The following is a 22,528-nucleotide window of genomic DNA, read 5'->3' as shown; positions in this document are numbered from 1 at the left end:
AAGACTGTCCTAAATATAATCCACCATTCACGACCCTCAGTAGGTGGATGATAGACCCCCTATTCCTCCATGATTATAAGATGTTATATAAGACTGTCCTAAATATAATCCACCATTCACGACCCTCAGTAGGTGGATGATAGACTCCCCCCCTATCCCTCCATGATTGTCTCTACCTATCCACTCCTTCCCACTACTCCAATATATCAAATGGCTCTAAGGAAAAAAAAAAAGAAGAATAGGTGGGAGAGAATTCTTCATCCGCACTTTCAGCAAATAAACTTTTCTCACTTGCCAATAAATCCAATCCCTACCCTTCTCGCCATTAACGAAACCATAAAAACGTCTCAGAAGCTTAATGGATCGTCGTGAAAAATATTTATATGCGTCCATAGGAGACGAAGGAGCGTATCGAGAGACTGTGTGTGTGTGCCTGTGCTTGTGTGTGTGCGCTTGTAGCGAACAATAATGTGTTTGGAGAGAGAGAGAGAGAGAGAGAGAGAGAGAGAGAGAGAGAGAGAGAGAGAGAGAGAGAGAGAGAGAGAGAGAGAGAGAGAGATGCTGCGCTTGAAGCGAGCAGTAATGTTCTGGGGAGAGATGCCGTACTGGAAAGGGAAAGAAATGTACTGGAAAGAGCGATAATGTACTGGAGTGGGCAGCAATAGTGTGCTGGGGAGAACAGACATCTGCTCGGAGAACGTTTCAATACCCTTTGTGGAACAGAAATGCGTTTGGAAAGAACAGTAATGTGCTTGAAGAGAACAGCAATGTACTGTGAAGAACAGAAATGTGCTGGAAGAAACACTGATGCAATGGAGTGAACAGTAATGTACTAAACAGAAGAATAATGTTATCAGAATAACAGTAATGTGCTTGGATAGAACATTAATGCACATGGATAGAACAGCAATGGGTTTGGAGAACATTAAAGTGCTTGGGAAAACCGTCTTGTTCTTGGAGATAATAACAATGTGCTTGGAGAACATCATAATGCTTGGGAGAATGATAACGTTCTTCAAGAGAACAAGAGTGTAATGGCGCGCTTGTAATACTACAAAGACATAAAGAATAGCCTCACATAGTATGAGAATACACTCATTACGTCCTCCTATCATTATGAATAACCTCACATACATATGAATATTCAACCTCACATACTTATGAATATTCAACCTCACATACTTATGAATCACCTCATATACTTATGAATAACCTCACACACTTATGAATATTCAACCTCACATACTTATGAATAACCTCACACACTTATGAATATTCAACCTCACATACTTATGAATAACCTCACATACTTATGAATAACCTCACATACTTATGAATAACCTTACATACTTATAACTTCACATACTTATGAATATTCAACCTCACATACTTATGAATAACCTTACATACTTATAACTTCACATACTTATGAATATTCAACCTCACATACTTACGAATATTCAACCTCACATACTTATGAATAACCTTACATACTTATGAATAACCTCACATACTTATGAATATTCAACCTCACATACTTATGAATAACCTCACATACTTATGAATAACCTCACATACTTATGAATATTCAACCTCACATACTTATGAATAACCTCACATACTTATGAATATTCAACCTCACATACTTATGAATATTCAACTCACATACTTATGAATACTCAACCTCACATACTTATGAATAACCTTACATACTTATAACTTCACATACTTATGAATAACCTCACACACTTATGAATATTCAACCTCACATACTTATGAATAACCTCACACACTTATGAATATTCAACTCACATACTTATGAATAACCTTACATACTTATAACTTCACATACTTATGAATAACCTCACACACTTATGAATATTCAACTCACATACTTATGAATAACCTTACATACTTATAACTTCACATACTTATGAATAACCTCACATACTTATGAATAACCTCACACACTTATGAATATTCAACTCACATACTTATGAATAACCTTACATACTTATAACTTCACATACTTATGAATATTCAACTCACATACTTATGAATATTCAACTCACATACTTATGAATATTCAACCTCACATACTTATGAATATTCAACCTCACATACTTATGAATAACCTTACATACTTATAACTTCACATACTTATGAATAACCTCACATACTTATGAATAACCTCACATACTTATGAATAACCTTACATACTTATAACTTCACATACTTATGAATAACCTCACATACTTATGAATAACCTCACATACTTATGAATAACCTTACATACTTATAACTTCACATACTTATGAATAACCTCACATACTTATGAATAACCTCACATACTTATGAATAACCTCACATACTTATGAATAACCTTACATACTTATAACTTCACATACTTATGAATAACCTTACATACTTATAACTTCACATACTTATGAATAACCTTACATACTTATAACTTCACATACTTATGAATATTCAACTCACATACTTATGAATAACCTTACATACTTATAACTTCACATACTTATGAATATTCAACTCACATACTTATGAATATTCAACTCACATACTTATGAATAACCTCACACACTTATGAATATTCAACTCACATACTTATGAATAACCTCACATACTTATGAATATTCAACTCACATACTTATGAATAACCTTACATACTTATAACTTCACATACTTATGAATAACCTTACATACTTATAACTTCACATACTTATGAATATTCAACCTCACATACTTATGAATATTCAACTCACATACTTATGAATATTCAACCTCACATACTTATGAATAACCTTACATACTTATAACTTCACATACTTATGAATAACCTTACATACTTATAACTTCACATACTTATGAATAACCTTACATACTTATAACTTCACATACTTATGAATAACCTCACATACTTATGAATAACCTCACACACTTATGAATATTCAACTCACATACTTATGAATAACCTTACATACTTATAACTTCACATACTTATGAATATTCAACTCACATACTTATGAATAACCTCACATACTTATGAATAACCTTACATACTTATAACTTCACATACTTATGAATATTCAACCTCACATACTTATGAATAACCTCACATACTTATGAATAACCTTACATACTTATAACTTCACATACTTATGAATATTCAACCTCACATACTTATGAATATTCAACCTCACATACTTATGAATAACCTCACATACTTATGAATATTCAACCTCACATACTTATGAATAACCTCACATACTTATGAATATTCAACCTCACATACTTATGAATAAACTCACATACTTATGAATAACCTCACATACTTATGAATAACCTTACATACTTATAACTTCACATACTTATGAATATTCAACCTCACATACTTACGAATATTCAACCTCACATACTTATGAATATCCTCACATACTTACGAATATTCAACCTCACATACTTATGAATATTCAACTCACATACTTATGAATAACCTTACATACTTATAACTTCACATACTTATGAATAACCTTACATACTTATAACTTCACATACTTATGAATAACCTCACACACTTATGAATATTCAACTCACATACTTATGAATATTCAACTCACATACTTATGAATAACCTTACATACTTATAACTTCACATACTTATGAATATTCAACTCACATACTTATGAATAACCTTACATACTTATAACTTCACATACTTATGAATAACCTCACATACTTACGAATATTCAACCTCACATACTTATGAATATTCAACTCACATACTTATGAATATTCAACTCACATACTTATGAATAACCTCACATACTTATGAATATTCAACCTCACATACTTACGAATATTCAACCTCACATACTTATGAATATTCAACTCACATACTTATGAATATTCAACTCACATACTTATGAATAACCTTACATACTTATAACTTCACATACTTATGAATATTCAACTCACATACTTATGAATAACCTTACATACTTATAACTTCACATACTTATGAATATTCAACTCACATACTTATGAATATTCAACTCACATACTTATGAATATTCAACTCACATACTTATGAATAACCTCACATACTTATGAATATTCAACTCACATACTTATGAATAACCTTACATACTTATAACTTCACATACTTATGAATAACCTTACATACTTATAACTTCACATACTTATGAATAACCTTACATACTTATAACTTCACATACTTATGAATAACCTTACATACTTATAACTTCACATACTTATGAATAACCTCACATACTTATGAATAACCTTACATACTTATAACTTCACATACTTATGAATAACCTTACATACTTATAACTTCACATACTTATGAATAACCTCACATACTTATGAATATTCAACTCACATACTTATGAATATTCAACTCACATACTTATGAATATTCAACTCACATACTTATGAATAACCTCACATACTTATGAATAACCTCACATACTTATGAATAACCTTACATACTTATAACTTCACATACTTATGAATATTCAACCTCACATACTTACGAATATTCAACCTCACATACTTATGAATAACCTTACATACTTATAACTTCACATACTTATGAATATTCAACTCACATACTTATGAAACCCTTAAAAAAAAACTCCCATTCTATTTCCCCCCTTTTTATCTATTTATTTATTTTCAGCGACCCATCTACAATGGATTACCTACGTGTGGTGTTTCATTTCACGGGGGGTTTAAAAGCGCACCAGAGCAGCGTATCGAGGAATTAAGACCCAACAAGCGAGAGGGGGGAGAAAATAAAATGGGAATTCTCTCTGTGGTGGATTACGGGGGGTTGGGTTGAGGGGGTGGAGGGACAAACACTGTGAAGGTTGCCACAGTGTTTTCCGTGCGGTTGTTTACATTGCGTTAGAACGTTGTTTACAGACTGCTAAATGCTTCGAGACGACCACACACACACACACACACACACACACACACACACACACACACACACACGCATTGTTTACACGACCCTGGTTGTGATGTGGTAGTCAGAATATTGTTTATATGATAGAGCAGTGTTTACACATGACTGACACTTGTGTTTTTTAATATTGTTTACACGTCATTCGCTGGTTGACACGTCACTAGCTTTGTTATACGTCATGGCTGAGTTATACGTTACTAGCTAGGTTAAACGTCATTGGCTGGGTTGCACGTCACTTGGTCTGTTATACGTCATGGCTGAGTTACACGTCACTAGCTAGGTTAAACGTCATTGGCTGGGTTGCACGTCACTAGGTCTGTTATACGTCATGGCTGAGTTACACGTCACTAGCTAGGTTAAACGTCATTGGCTAGGTTATACGTCACTAGCTAGGTTACACGTCATTGGCTGGGTTATACGCCATTGGTTGTTGTGTGTGGAAATGTGAGTATTGTTTACACATGAGCAGCTGTGCTTGCCAGATTAGTGTATACACATCACTGCCTCTGTTGGAACATAATATCATGTGCACATTACCAGCTCCATTGTGAGGGAAAGATGGCTTTCTACAAGTTTATATAAAACTGCAAAACTTAGTCTTTACTGAAGTGGAGAATACTGCTTATATAAGCCGGTTGCTGCAACAGTATTCTTAGAATATTGTTGCGCTGATATTCCCAGAATATCGCGGCGGTAATGAATATTATTGCCTGACGAATGGAAAAGGGGGTCGCAATGTATTCATGACCTTATCTAGATTTATGGGAAGGAATTATGCGATATATCACGCGATATATCGAGTATAGGCACGATCCATCAAGTTATACCAATATCAATCGCTCGGTTATGCTAAGATATATGCTGTACTTACATATTGGTAATATACCCATTTATCTATGACCTTCGGCACGGTATAGCAGTTGGAATTCTCTTCCCAGAAGGAGAGTCGTATCTCCCACATACACTTATATCGTGGGTGTGGCAGAGCAGATAATGAGGAGAAACAGAACACCAGGGGTTGAATGCGAACACAGTACATGTAAGGTGGTCTACCCAAGTCTGTGGTCATAATGGAGGTTTATATAACTCAAGTTCCTTGGCATAAAAGTAAGATGAAATGTCATTTTCATCGTGCGTATTATCCTAAAAGAATGAACACCCATTTCATCGTTTTTCGTAAAAATTTTCCTACAAGAATGAACACCCATTTCATCGTTTTTCGTAAATATCATCCTACAAGAATGAACACCCATTTCATCGTTTTTCGTAAATATTATCCTATAAGAACGAACACCCATTTCATCGTTTTTCGTAAATATCATCCTACAAGAATGAACACCCATTTCATCGTTTTTCGTAAATATTTTCCTACAAGAATGAACACCCATTTCATCGTTTTTCGTAAATATCATCCTACAAGAATGAACACCCATTTCATCGTTTTTGACCGATACTCCCCATTTACATCATGAAATACGCAGAAATGGCTTTGTCCTGTGATACCAGAACGTGTACTGAATACTCCAAGTCTTATGCTAAGACACGTACAAATACAGTGGGTCGTCAATGTAATGTTTCTCTACGAGTCTCACAAGGTTAACACAAGCCTTCATAAAGTGACTTAAGTCAATCACGTTCCAGCGATGAATAATACCCTGTGGTACGTAAAGACACTGGAAGCTTCTACACAAACCCCAGCCTGAGACTCTCTCTGTCTTATGGTTGTCGCAAGGAAAATGACACACAAGAGAAAATATACACAGACTGTATCAACCATATGCCAGCCCCCCTCTCTAACCTGTGGCAAGGGGTTATGTTTTGAAGCTTTGTATTCCCCACTGGATTGGCAGCTGTAATAGCCTTTCATGTTTTCCCAGTGGATTGGTAGCTCCACTTGCCCTTCAGCTTTAGCGTGAGAGATGTTGCTGACCCCGTTTTCCTCAGTGGCTTGCCCTAGCCCTCTATCTGTTGCAGGAGAGATGTTACTGACCTTCGTTTTTCACAGTGGGTTGGCCTAGCTCTCTATCTGTTGCGGGCGAGATAATATTGACCTTCGTTTTTCACAGTGGGTTGGCCTAGCTCTCTCCCTGTTGCGGGAGAGATGTTACTGACCTTCGTTTTTCACAGTGGGTTGGCCTAGCTCTCCACCTATTGCAGGAGAAATGTTATTGACCTTCGTATTCCCCCAGTGAGTTGGCGGCCGTAAAGTATTGCTCTTTGTGGTAATGTGGTGTCCACGTAATGACCCGAGTTTGGTCTGCATATCATCCTATTACCTCAACAAACGCTGGTGTCTGGCGATTATACCCTCCGTTATGAGACTAATAACATTCGAAGACCAGAACTAATCTAGCAAACTATGGACATTACAGTAACGAAAGTTGACAAGCGAAACGCAAAGCAATGATAGGAGGTTTGGAAACAATATATATATATATATATATATGGACGTTTGACAATACCTCTAATCACTCGTACAGGTGTGAAATGAGTGAGTGTGAATACGCATCGGCAAACGTTCTTTGTGAAGGTGTAAAATGAGTGAGTGTGAATACATATCGAGATGAGTTCCTTGTGAAGGTGCTCTATCTAGAGATCAGTGTGTCATGGTCCTTGAGATGTGGATGATAATAATAATAAAGAAAAACTCCTAAGTTAGCTCAGACGGTATGGGCAACTGAAGCCCTAAATCGTGGACCGACTGCCCACAACCAGGATTCGAACCTATGAGCTCGACCCTGCTGGGCTGCCACGTGAATGCGTCTCGGACAGGAACGCTAACCACTATTCCACGGAGGTCCCTTATTAGATTTACGAGACATTAGTAATGGTATTTCTTTACAATGAAACCAATGATTGTCTTAGCTAATCAATAAGATATGCGAGACTTGCCGAACAGAGAAGTAGAAATCCATTTCGTTAAAGACTTGAAAATAGTGACTTTTGTGTATAAAGAATGAACCAGTTTCAGGCTTGATACGACTTGAATCGCTTGCAGTCAGAATACCCCTGAGTGAAGGAAGAGAAGGCTGCGGTAGTGTCTGTCTTCTCTCACACGCCGAAGGGAGAAATGAGAGACGAGATTCGCGTTGCGAACCATACCTTCAAATTTTCTAAACATCGATACGCGACTCGTGTAAGTAACATGAGCACCTCAGGCAGGAGTCATTCTAAAGTACTTGATGCTGACCTTGTACTCACTAAACCAGCTGTAGACTCCCCACTAGCTTGAATAATTCATCACACTTGCAGTATAAGCTCTCCATCGGCTCTTAACTAGTCCGTAGCTGCGGGCTCAATCAAACAGTAATGACACACCACCAACTCTGGGCGAAGTAAACTGCAGTGAAACCACTTGTGGACCCACCACTCGTGGCAGAGCAGCACCAGGTGTGGACTCATCATTCGTGCCGACACAGCACCAGCTGTGGATTCATCATCAGGTATGGACTAACCAAACACCAGCTTTGGACCCATCTTTACCACCAGGTGTCGAAACAGCACCAGCTGTGGATTCATCATCAGGTATGGACTAACCAAACACCAGCTTTGGACCTATCATTACCACCAGATGTCGAAACAGCACCAGCTATGTACTCAGCACCAGCTCTCGACCCATCACTGACTGTACTCATTGTCAGTATTGACTCATCACCAGCTGTAGAACCTGCACCAGCTGTAAACCCATCATAACCAGCGTTTAAGATCATATTCTTAAAACTCTTTATTATACACCTTAAAACTATTATAGAGGAAAAAGCAATTGCACTGGATTCCATTTAAGACATGTCATATCAGGCATAAGGCTTCGTGATTTTCTCATCCTTTGTCTTACAAATTAAAAACTGGAAACAGAGGTCCTTTAAATAAAGATTTTGAAACGTATCTGAGGACGGGAGGCAAAAGCATTTTCCTTACTGTGTTTCAAATCAATCGACTCGAAGGCCTAGAGCTACATGTGAACCCTGGAAACAACACATCAAGAGAACAAAAAAGGAAAATAATAGAATTGAGGTCAATAACATTCTCACCGAAGAGAGAAAGAAAAGGGGAAAATAATGAAAATATCTTTAACTGAAGGAAAACATAAAATGAACGTCTGCCGTCAAGAATGATGGAAGAAGTCAGCAAACTGTTATTACCCAGCTCAAGAAAAAGGGAGAGAGAGAGAGAGAGAGAGAGAGAGAGAGAGAGAGAGAGAGAGAGAGAGAGAGAGAGAGAGAGAGAGAGAGAGAAAACTTTACTCTTAAGTTCTGACGAGTCTTTTTCATTCCTTCTCAACGCCCTGTCAAACTCTAGCCCAAGTATTAACCGCGCGCTGAGGCGAGGCATATGAGCCTGGCACACGTATTTTGGGCCAGAATATTGCTCACGTTTCTGAGGCGAGGTGGCTGGTTGGATGGGTCAGCTATGACCTTCAGAGCAATATCTTCCCGAGGAAATTATATTTACCCATAAGCCCAAAATATTGCTCGCGGTTTTAGTGGCTGATCAACACTCGTTCATTGAATCTTTCTCTGTGGTATCAAATCTTTCTCTAAGAAAGCAATATCTACCAAGAGACAAGTTTATGTGACCATGACAGAATCGTCTCTCTAGATTTTTACTATCATGCCTAAACCTAATATTAATTCATAAAAGCCTCGCTTGAGGCTCATGATCACAAAATGCTATGCCAAAATAAAACGTTGAATTTGCAGTGAAGAAAAGACGTATCCCCTGTCGAAGCCATGGACGATAATTTAAGAACACATGGGGACTGCTGGGCCATCTTAAACTCCTCCTTTACGGGACGTCATTTAAGTTTTAACCATATCAGACTTATAATATGAACTTTCCCCATCAGTCAAACTTTTCCTTCCCGTCTCTGTTCACACACACTTTAAAACAATGTTATCGCCCCACCATTCCATCAAATCTCTTAGGAACTACATTTTTGCTCACAATCTCTTCTCTCTCTCTACTTGTACTCTACTACTCTACCAAATCATCACCCTACTCTTCAATTCTTACTCTATCTTTAACTATAATATAATCATTTACTCCAAACTTCATGATATAATGAGTTAAGATCCCTAAAACGTGTCCTGCGTATGTGGGGGGGTTGATATCTTAAGCAATTCGTTCACAGTAACAGCTAAACGTTCGATATATACCATATATTCCCCTTACAAAGGGAACAGATACTTATTCTAGTTCCTTTTGCCACTATTGGAAATGACGAAAACGATAACTAGAGATGACAATGAATGAAAATAAGGGAGAAGTCGAAATACAGAGCCATCAGTCCCAATTAGGTTCCGTAACCCATCGTAAGTGAACGTAAATGAGAGACATATGTTAAGTGGAAAACGTCTAATTCAAGTAGAAATGAGAATAGTTTCGACATTGACAATGGGATTAGCCAGGAATGGTTCGACATAAGGGACTGTGTATGGAATGTCGCAGGACATTTCAGGTACTGGTGAGGCATATGGTTAAGAGACGGGTGCCGTGGTGGTGCAAATGTGAGAAGACACCAGATGTGAGGGGGTAGAAGGTACGTAGAAGGTATGAACATATGTGTGGAAGGAGAGAAGTGTTAGGAAGGAAGAGACGCGAGTACAGAACGCTATTAGATACAAGGAAGGCACAGATGCGTGAGGGTCCTGTATAGGATGAGTATAGGGAAAGGAAGACGTGAGGAAGGAGCACATCCGATGGAAAAGCTGTTTGGTGGAGTGTAGTGCATGACAGAATGATATAGGTGTAGATATTGTTCAGAAGTGTAGTATCTTCGCAGATAGTGTAGTGTGTCATGTGTAGAAGGTTAGGGAATAAGGTAGGTGTAGGTGTGTGTTCTGAGGTGTAAATCTATGGTGGGATGAGGCGAGTATGCCAGAGTGTAGTATGTGAGGGAAGACGTGTGTGTAGGTCTTCTGTGGTAAGAGGCAATGTCGTGATGGGAGTGTAGTGGGCCAGTGTAGACTGTCCAGGATGATCTGGGAGTGTAGTGGGCCAGTGTAGACTGTCCAGGATGATCTGGGAGTGTAGTGGGCCAGTGTAGACTGTCCAGGATGATCTGGGAGTGTAGTGGGCCAGTGTAGACTGTCCAGGATGATCTGGGAGTGACTGGAGTGTAGAGTGGCCTAGTCGTGTGTGTGTGTGTGTGTGTGTGTGTGTGTGTGTGTGTGTGTGTGTGTGTGTGTGTGTGTGTGTGTGTGTGGGTAGGGGGCTATTACCCGTCCTCAATTACACCAATTAGACTAACTACATCAGCAGCAGCACAGCACAGCTACAATGACAACCGCATGGTCATAAACATGACCAATCTTTGTAATCACCAGAGCAGTTGTTCCCGAGCCAGAGGGGGTCACATTCCACCTCCAACGACCGTACTGCCGAGAGAGAAAGCCAATCCACGCTTGCAATCACCACCTCGACCATAAGTTCTGTCGCCCTCTGCGTCATACGACGACGCCCAGAGAGTATATCCAGTACTACGATCACGGGTCGATGCTCCATCTCCCTCGCAAAAATCCACTTGATGACCAACTGGAAGAAAACATAATCCAAACTTCTGTCATAAACATGATGGTCTACGACTCTCCTCTGGTGGAGTTCCCCTTCATAACTCAGTCCTCGAGTACGACGTTGTCCTCGAGTGTTACCGATGTCTTTTCTTCGTCTTCAAGGGTGAAGCTCCAGGATATAGGGAGAAAAATATAACCAATTCCTTATTAACGTCGAGATATATGCTATACACCAGATTAGATAAAGTTGAAGTAGGACTGATTTGTTTTTTCTTTCCTGGTTGTCTACGTAGGTGCTTATATATGTAAATATATTTATGTACGCCTATAGCGCCTAAAGGTGTTCTAACCCAACACATCCGAGCGTTCGATAGGTTCCTCTCATGTCAAGAAGGGATCTAAACACCTTCAGGGTGCCTTAGTCGATTCCTATCCTCCATTACGTGATTATCGATGTGCAGAAGTAATTTCTGAATTCCAGGTACCGCCGTGGCTTCCAAGTGTTCGCTTAGTGTTTTCTCATGTCAGAAACTCGTAAATGAATACCTTCAAGGTGCTTCGCATGTGAAGACACCTTACATGATCTTCCATGTTGAGGAATCATAGCTGAGCACTTTGAAGGTACCTTACCTTAAGAGTGTTCGAGACTATAAGTCTTACATGAACGTCTTCAATTTGTCTTCAGCCTCCGATCGTTGTGTAAGAAGGAGATCCTCCTTGTTAAGGAAGTCATTCACTATCGCTTGAAGATGTCTTCACTACGAAGCAAAGTTTGAATGACCACCAGTATGATACATTTAAGAGGTCAAGCTCTCCTTCCTTCCTTCCTTCCTTCCTTCCTTCTTTTCTTCCTTCCTTCCTTCCTTCCTCACCCTCAGGGACAACGTTCACACCGAACTATACACTACTACCCTTTAATGACTGGGATTGTGTCTATACGATCTGCTATCCATTCTTAGAATCGAAGACGTTGAGTCTGTAGGCAAGCTACTCTGTTATCAGTGTGCTGTCTCATTATTTATCATAATGAAAGAATCTAAATCACTTAATTATCCCTTATCTTTTCCGGGTCCTACGTTTGCTACTTTTCGAACTGCAACTCATGGAGAAGTGTATTGTACTAAAAGCAGGAAATAGTAATTTAAATCTGGTAGCAAAGGCAAGTGTGTGTGTGTGTGTGTGTGTGTGTGTGTGTGTGTGTGTGTGTGTGTGTGTGTGTGTGTAGACGATTACGATTAATATCCTTTGAGAAATCAAACCACCTAACAAAGCATTGGACCCAAGCCACGATTCCTCATCAGTGTACAAGACCACATGTAACCCCTAACCAACTCCAGTCTCTTACGCCAGCAACATAAACTCAACCCACGATTCCGGTAAGCGCACTACACAACCCACCATCTCCGCACGATGCGCAGATTCGCCGAATAAACGTAACTTCTCGAGTGTCAAAAGAACAAATCATGCTTCCCTTCCTCGTCCCTTTGGGGCAAAAAGGGATCCACTATCCACTGACCAGGACAACACACACACACACCATCTGGCAGACATGGCCGAAATAGAACTAAAACATCCCCGATGCCATAATACACTTATCCTTTCCCTTGAGGCGGAGTGTAAATATTTCTTCCCTCAAGCCCAACACCCCAGAGATGCTACCACGAAATTCGTTTATCCTTTTCTCTCTCTCTCTCTCTCTCTCTCTCTCTCTCTCTCTCTCTCTCTCTCTCTCTCTCTCTCTCTCTTTCCCTCGCGGCGTAGACAGAAGTTTGTGTAAAGCTGAGGTGTGATTGATAAGGTAAGAGGAGGTGGGTTTTTTTTTTTCACTCTCTGAATCGAAGTGTTTGACTTGAAGTCTTGTACCAGATGGGCCTTGCATGTGGAGACGGCTGTCTGGGGTAGAGAACAGCTGATAGATATGGCTCCAGTAGATGGCTAATCAGAAGAAACATGTGTGAGGTTAAGGCATAAATATGGCTGAAGAAAAACGTCTGGTACAGTTCGTTGGGTGACGTTGATATCAAACAAGTGGAAATTGAAGATAAATGATCAATCCAGATAAGAAACTCTGGTCATATAATCATCATTTCAGCTTTACTCTTGAATAGATAAGAGTCAAGATCACAAGCATGACATTTGACCAGTGTCAAACTGTCAAACCTCAAAGACTAATCTCCAGTTGTGTTCGTGGGAAGGTGACTTTCTCCTTAATTGATAGGCTTATGCCCTCAGCGGGTGCCTTCCACTCAAGCTGATGCTGTCGCCCTCAGCATGTAGTGTTACCCTCAGCTGGAAGCATTGTCCAAAGTGTTGTCCAGCCCCAGACGATAATAGCTTCGTCCTCAGCGCGAGACACAGAAGACCGTCCTAGAACACCATCGAACATATATATACAGTACCGATGGCAATAAACCACACCCACCCACTGTGAACACGCCAGCCCCACTGACACACCCACTAACTTCGGGCGAAGCTCCGTTGCTGCCCAAGAGAAGAAAGAAACAGATTGAATGATCATGCCATCAGTTTCCTTGGCGGGAAAGTTACCGAGTGTAACATCTGTTGTCCGCAGGAAAAAAAAGAAAGGAGTATATGGCTTTTGAAGAAGGTGTTGAGAAGGGGAGAAAGAATAGAAATGGCCACAGGCTGACCAAATAAGACCCAGTGATATACGTATGACCTGGTAGTCATCTTTGTGGTGTAATAGATATACGATTCGAAAACGGATACATAGTTAAATTCATTGCCTTCAGCTGAGGCAAATACACGAACGCCATCATACACAAAAACATACACACTCGTGTATAAACAGGCGTTTACAGACCTACACACACATACCCATATACACTTGGGCCCATCCCTCGTAAACTCATGTATATTGTTACCCCAGCAATTTGTAGACGTTTCTTCGCTGTATCTGGGACAGTTGGTGCACAATGGTGCAATCACTTGGTGTCTGGTGAGGCTTTCCCTCACGTTCATCATCAGGGGGGAGAGATGCTCGAGGGGAGGCCAGGGGAAGCTGGTCTTACCTGGGGAGATAGTGGAGGAGGCAGGGGAGGCGAGGAAGGAGTGGGTAGGAGGACTAGAAGGACCTACTGGAGGCCGTGGGCAAAATGGCTGACGAGTACGATCCCGAGATAAAAAGAAATTCCTTCCAGCAGTCTCGCCCCCATAAAAAGAATTCTCCTCTTATCGAGTACAAGATAAATACTGTGTACAAGCACCTCAGATTGCCAGTACGCCCAATATCTCGTGGTCCTCGAAATAGCGGGAGAGAGAGAGAGAGAGAGAAAAGATGGAACAGTTGTCGTTCAATAGAAAGTAAACAGGAGAGTGTACAGAGGAGGTTGGTAGCCCTGGGTGGTGTTGATATGGGAGTAGGGACCGTGTGTGTCCTCTGTTTATTTTGGGTGTTAGAAGACTGAGCAGTCCTCAGCCAGATGTAAGATGGACCCAGGATTGTCCGCAGGGAGTGAGAGCGTACAGTAGGCTTAAGAGTGGATACAAGAAGGATTATATCGACTCTAATGCTCTTGTTCTTACTCTCCAAACCCCTTTATATCTTTTCCTATAAGGCCTCTCTCAGCTCCAGGGCAAAGTACATTGTGAAAATTGTCTCGTATACAGATGAGGTGATGAGCAACTCGGTATCAAAAGGGAGCTAGAAACATGTTACGCTGTATCTAGCGATGAGAACACTAGCTCGCTCAAAATAAAAGAACGTCTGAGTCCATGAAAAAAAAATCGACCCCAGCGTCTCAATCTCTGAAAGAAATGAGTCTAACTCACAACCTCACATTAACCTGAATAATCAACCAACTGAACCAACTGAATAATCAACACAAATAATCAACCAACTGAACCACCTGAATAATCAACTACATAATCAACCAACTGAACCAACTGAATAATCAACTACATAATCAACCAACTGAACCAACTGAATAATCAACACAAATAATCAACCAACTGAACCACCTGAATAATCAACTACATAATCAACCAACTGAACCAACTGAATAATCAACTACATAATCAACCAACTGAACCAACTGAAATAATCAACGAAATAATCAACCAATTGAACCAACGGAATAATCAACTACATAATCAACCAACTGAACCAACTGAAATAATCAACCCAAATAATCAACCAACTGAACCAACTGAAATAATCAACCCAAATAATCAACCAACTGAATACTCAACTACATAATCAACTAACTGAACCACCTGAATAATCAACCAACTGAATAATCAACTACATAATCAACTAACTGAACCACCTGAATAATCAACCCAAATAATCAATCAAACTGAACCAAAGACGAACCATACTTAGAACTCACATATGGTATTGACTCCTCCCATCACAAACTTGGACTACAGAAGACGATAAACAAGACGAACGCCCTTGGAACACCTGACGACACACACCAATTACAGGCAAGGTTAGGGTAATCTCCCTCATCATCCTCTACAAACATCTCATCCCGTCCATCCTAAATTCTACCTCACCTGCAAAGTCACACCTTTCCGAGGCAAGACTTACACTCCAGTACAACACAAGAGCTCTCGAAACAATCATAAGACGATTAACCACTAGAAATAGTCAACACTTGCAACACTGAAGAATTATAATTCATCTCGTACAGGAGTAGTTCTATTTAGTCATAAATACGCTTTCCACCGCAGTCGTTTACTACCCAATCTCCAAGCAGAAGCAAGACACTCGCCTCTCTCTCACACTTCATCTGCAACCTATACCGTAGACAGCCTCCACCCTTGACAATCATTACATTGGCAAATCGTCCACACATACACACGCACTGTAACGACTCGATGGACACTACATATACGCCTCACGTCTCCCCAAAGAAAAGTTTTGAGCTCCAATCCGCCAGAGATGCACCAATACGACACTAAACTCCCCACACAAGCGCTAAACACACCACCAGTTTCCTCACCCTTATAAAAGTCGATTCTCCATTATTACACAGCACCTCAGTGCCAAAGAGGCAAACTTATACACTTGCATACGTGGATCATCATCATCATCATACCTGCCATGCTATCACCGCGACATGATCAACACAGCTTGGCTAATGATGCTAGCCAAGGATGGACGGGTCTACCTTCATGAGACACGTTCATTAAGTCGCCTAGGAGGCTTAAGGATATCTTCTTCAGTTTGGGAGACGAGTATAAGACATTCAGGATGATGATGGACTTCCATCTCTATTGATCTGTGGTGTAAGAGCTATATCACTTCAAGTCAGGGTAATGAAAATGATAATCAGGGAAAATGTAAGTTTGACAGGACGAAAGTGGCAATAGATATTGATGCTTCGGAGGGTTCGTCCGGCCACACACACACACACCTTAACACACTCATCACATACATAAACGCACTCCACAGACATGTCACGCCACACGTCAGACAAAACACTTTGAAAATACAGAGCAAATAACGGTACACAACCACAGAAACACACGCGAGACGCCCTCATCATAAAATAGCTGCTCACAAAACGCACTCAGCTCAACCCATACTTACAAAACGCACTCTGTTTAGTTCGTACTACAAAACGCACTCAGCTCTGGCCATACTCACACACCACTCCACACTGAAAGAAAACATTCATGCAACGCTTCATACACTCAACACATTCAAGTCCACTCACCCCGCAACCGATATAAACTCCTAGTCCCCCCCAATACACCAGCAAACGCTCTGTAATATATCCCAGGCATTACCGCCTCTGTCGAGCATAGATTGGGGTCAATTCGCTCAAGAACCAATTAGGGAGTCGAGCAGACCAACATCTGATGGACGCTGGGTTCTCCACGGGGGACGTATCCTTCATTAGTGGCAGCTTATGTCCAAAATGGCCTCCCTTATGGACTAATACGATCGGATCTTCTGATCAAGACAAATCATGTGTATTAAGACCCTTTCAAGCTGAGCTGGAGAGCTCCTTCCCTATAGGTGCCAAGGCTTCCGAGGTCCCCACCATGAGGAGGAAGATAACAGTGTTTCGTAAGGCATTTCAATCCCATCTGAGGGGAAACATTTATGACAACGACGAGCAGCAAAGCACTTCCCCATGGCAGAACAAAAGAGCAGCGGTGTCTTATGTCTTTGAAGAGGCGATGAGGAAGATCTCAACTGATAAAGGTGATATTCAAAGCACCTCAGGTTTACGAGGACAGCCCGATGCGCTGGCATGCCACGTATTACACAAGCTTATCATAAGAGTAAGATAAGAAGAGATTTGACCTTCCTTAGCTTGACTACCAGGGGCCTGAGGTATTAATTATCTCTGTGGTCTCATTACCATAAGGTAAATCAATATACCATAAGATGTTTTGCGATTCTTCTTTCTCTTTGTCTGGTCTAACTTCTTGTAAGAGTAGCTGATATATAAATATATATACACTGAATTACAACAAGCATATATATATATATATATATATATATATATATATATATATATATATATATATATATATATATATATTTTTTTTTTCATACTATTCGCCATTTCCCGAGTTAGCAAGGTAGCGTTAAGAACAGAGGACTGGGCCTCTGAGTGAATATCCTCACCTGGCCCCCTTCTCTGTTCCTTCTTTTGGAAAATTAAGAAAAAAAAAAAACGAGAGGGGAGGATTTCCAGCCCTCTGCTCCCTCCCCTTTTAGTCGCCTTCTACGACACGCAGGGAATACGTGGGAAGTATTCTTTCTCCCCTATCCTCAGGGATAGGGGAGAATATATATATATATATAAATATATATATATATATATATATATATATATATATATCGAAAGGGAAAATTTAATGACAATATATCTAGATATATAAAATAAAGACAAGTATTACAATTCACGGCTGAATATCGCATTCATTCGTTGGTGAAACATATTTGTTGCGTGGCGCCTTTGACACGGGGGGAGAAAGAAGGGAAGGCCATGTCGCTTACAGACGCGTTCTGACGCTAGGGAAAAAAAAAATATATATATATATATATATATATATATATATATATATATATATATATATATATATATATATATATATATATATATATATGCCTGAGTTTTTCATCAAAAGAACTGTGTCAGGCAAATATTCAGTTGAAAAGTGGATATCACCCCCCCACCCACCCGCATCAATAGCGTATGCCAGGTGGCTGGGGAAAGGAAGCTGAGATACGGGAGCTAAGAGAGAGAGAGAGAGAGAGAGAGAGAGAGAGAGAGAGAGAGAGAGAGAGAGAGAGAGAGAGAGTCGACGGCAGTGAGTTTACCATTCATCGAGCGTATGGCTAAGGCAGTGATACATTGGAAGCGAATTCAGAATATTTGCCATGATAATCATAAGAGATTTCCGACCATAGTTCACTCAAGTTATTCATTGAACATAAAAGTTATGACTATTTTTCACCCATTTAGAGAATATTCACTTCACTGGACCGAGATAGTGAGGATGTAGCTGAAAAGACAACATCTTTTAGTTCTCAAAACCTGCAAGCAAATTTCTGCATCGCTGTTTATCAAAGTCTTGAATACCACAAGTAAGGTAGGCAAACCTCTTTCTTCATGATAGGGTTACACAGACATTACAATATCTTCCAGTCTTTCCCATATATTTCCTCTCATTTCTCTATATATCTTCCCGTCTACTCTACAATCGTTGGCACTCCGTCTCTTTTCCGTCTCTTCTCGTCCATCACCTACAAGCATATGACATCGACGGAACCAGATATCCCTCATAATATCCTTTAGTATCCTCTTCAACAACCACCTAATATTACCCAGTCTTGCCTGTTTATCATCCTGTAATCTCTCTTGACCGTCCTTATCAAAATGTCTCGAACAGAAAGCTGGAGTCTCGCTGTCTTATCTGGGGCTTATCTCGAACTGCAGAGCGGTGGCTGCAGTGTTGGTTAGGCCCACTAAGGCTGGTTTAGCTGCCTTGTGTGTGTGTGTGTGTGTGTGTGTGTGTGTGTGTGTGTGTGTGTGTGTATGTGTGTGTGTGTGGCGAACAAGACGACATGACGATCCATCAGTGAACCGAATGGCAGCAGGTCCCTCACCACATGCCATCTCTCTTCACAGTAAGTAACGTGTATATGTATAGCCACCTGTATAATGTGTACCATCCAGCATAATTCGTATTTATGTTGTACGCTGCAACACCCGACATCACTGGCATATATCCAGCATCATCTGTTAACGTGGGGCACCCGGCTACAGTTGCAATATCAGGGATCACTTGCAACACCCCAATATCCATTGCAGTATTAAAGATCACGTGCCCTATCTGGCATTACTTGCAACATCCGGCACAATCTACGACATACTACATCGTCTGCGACATCCAGCATCAAGGACAGTAGCCAAATCATCACTGAATTGTTCCTCTCTTACTATGTTTCTCTTTTCATCTCCCTTGAGAATTCCCTTTTACCACGGCCGTTCCACAATCCCAGTCCACCTGTGTAATGGTACGGCGTCCTAATACTTTACCTTTCTCTTCTTCCTCCATTGCTTTCCCATCCTCCGTCCCTCCCTCCCTCTATAGTGGTCGCCATCCCTTCGCAGTCTGTTCTTCGGTTCGATGGAACTCCCCTCCCCCTAAAAAAAAGGCCAGAGTTGGCAAGGAATGTCTTCATGATTTTACACGACTGAACTAAATATCTCTCTCTCTCTCTCTCTCTCTCTCTCTCTCTCTCTCTCTCTCTCTCTCTCTCTCTCTCTCTCTGTCTCTCTCTCTCTCTCTCGTTCTCCAGTGAAGGAAAAAAAGAGAAAAAGGCTACAGAGAAAAGAGGATAGTGGCCAAAAGTTGTAGATGAGTAGTTAGATAATGGATGATCACACTGACAAGTACCTCGGTAACAAGCAATATACTTTGTTCCAAAGCTACTGAGTTTAGCTGGCTAAATTGGTTGTCCCCTTGTACCGTCTTGAGCACGCCTACTGCACTAAGGTCACCGGTTGTGACCCATTGAACAAGCCACAGTGGGGTTGAAAAAAAAAAAAAGGTGGTTGGAAGGCTCTTTCTTAAGCAGGTGACGTCGCTCCAACACACGAGAAAAGCAGTTAGGAAGCGGCACTAAGTTCATTCGAGGTCGAACGACGATCGTAGTGTGAGAGAGTATGAATGCATTTCTCAACCTCATACGAGAGAGAGAGAGAGAGAGACAGAGAGAGAGAGAGAGAGAGAGAGAGAGAGAGAGAGAGAGAGAGACTGAGTGAGAAAGGGCAAAAATTCTGCGAGGGAGGATGGGAGGGGGGAAAAAAGAATATAGTGCAGCCAGTATAACACTTGCTGGGTGGAGGAAGGGGGGGGGGGGTGGTTGCGTTGGAAAAAAGAGAAAAGAAAAAAAAGAAAAAAAAAAGGGAGAGTGGTGTAAGTTGCAAAAGGGGTAGGAACCATACGAAGGGAGAGGGTCATGGTTTATGGTGTTCGTGGCAGGAGAGAGGGAAAAAGAGAAAAGAGAGAGAGAGAGAGAGAGAGAGAGAGAGAGAGAGAGAGAGAGAGAGAGAGAGAGAGAGAGAGAGAGTAAAATAAAGTAAAAGAGAAGGGGTGGTAGAATGTAAAAAAAGTTAAATAGGAGATGGACAAAGTAAAAATAAGGGATAAGAGGACGTATATATATAGAGAAAGAGAAAAAGAGAGTAAAATAAAGTGAAAGAGGAGGGATGGTAGAATGTAAAAAGAAAAAAAAATTGAGATGGGAGATGGACAAAGTAAAGATAAGGGATAAGAGGACGTACATAGATGACTGCGTGAAGATCGTGTGGCTTCTGAGGGAGTTGGTTGTGCATAGCGAAACATTCAAAATAAGGCACGAGAGGAACAAACAGATTTCTATAGGAGGATCATCTGGCTAGTGGACTTCGTTAGGCACCTCTTAATCCACACACACACTGCCAGAACCTCCCTAATGACCTGAGAATTTACCCTACATTTCATAACACAGGGATCAGATAGTGAAACGTGGGTTTACGTCGCCGTAGACTTTCACATCCCCCGTAGACTTTCTCACGTGAAGTATATACACTAAGGTATGAATCCTTTGGTTACAAACGTTTTCCTATGATCATATATATATATATATATATATATATATATATATATATATATATATATATATATATATATATATATATATATATATATATGAACTTCTCAGCCAAACACCAAACAACCACCCGGATTTTCTGATGTCTAGTCATCCCACAAACCCCAGGAGCACACACGGGTCTCCCACTATTTTCGCAAGACTTTTTCTGTGCTGGAAGCAGACGCTTCCTGTAGATGATGACGTCATTCCTCAAACTTTTTCCTCTCTTTTTCTTTTTTCCTTTTTTTTTTTTTTGGCCTCGCGATGCCTTCCTTGCTTCTTACCCGTCAGGATAAAATGTGGGTCTCGGAGAAGAAGAAGAAAGTTTATGGACTTACGAGCATGCCGCCAGACTAAGTAAGTCTTTAGTGATTAAGAAGAGAGGAAAATATGATAATGAAAATCTCTCTCTCATATATATATATATATATATATATATATATATATATATATATATATATATATATATATATATATATATATATATTCCTATAAGTCCAAGGGGAAAATGAAACACGGTAAGTTTCCAAGCGCATTTTTGTGTAATAATCACATCATCAGGGGAGACACAAGAGAGAGATATAAGTCAGATATTCCCCGTGGACTCATAGGAATATCTTGATCACGCACAAAATTGTGATCCTTTCCAATATATATATATATATATATATATATATATATATATATATATATATATATATATATATATATGACATACACTCATCAGAAGCTACACTTCCCAAACAAACACGAGTCACATTTTCCCACCTACGATCTACACATCGTCCATTCTTACAACACTGCAATTGACGTTTCACCATATTCCATGACTTTTCATGCCTACGATGCCTCTATCATGACAATCGTGCA

Source organism: Panulirus ornatus, chromosome 53 (genome assembly GCF_036320965.1).
Source record: "Panulirus ornatus isolate Po-2019 chromosome 53, ASM3632096v1, whole genome shotgun sequence".
Taxonomy (NCBI): domain Eukaryota; kingdom Metazoa; phylum Arthropoda; class Malacostraca; order Decapoda; family Palinuridae; genus Panulirus; species Panulirus ornatus.
Note: the sequence above shows the minus strand (reverse complement) of the source record.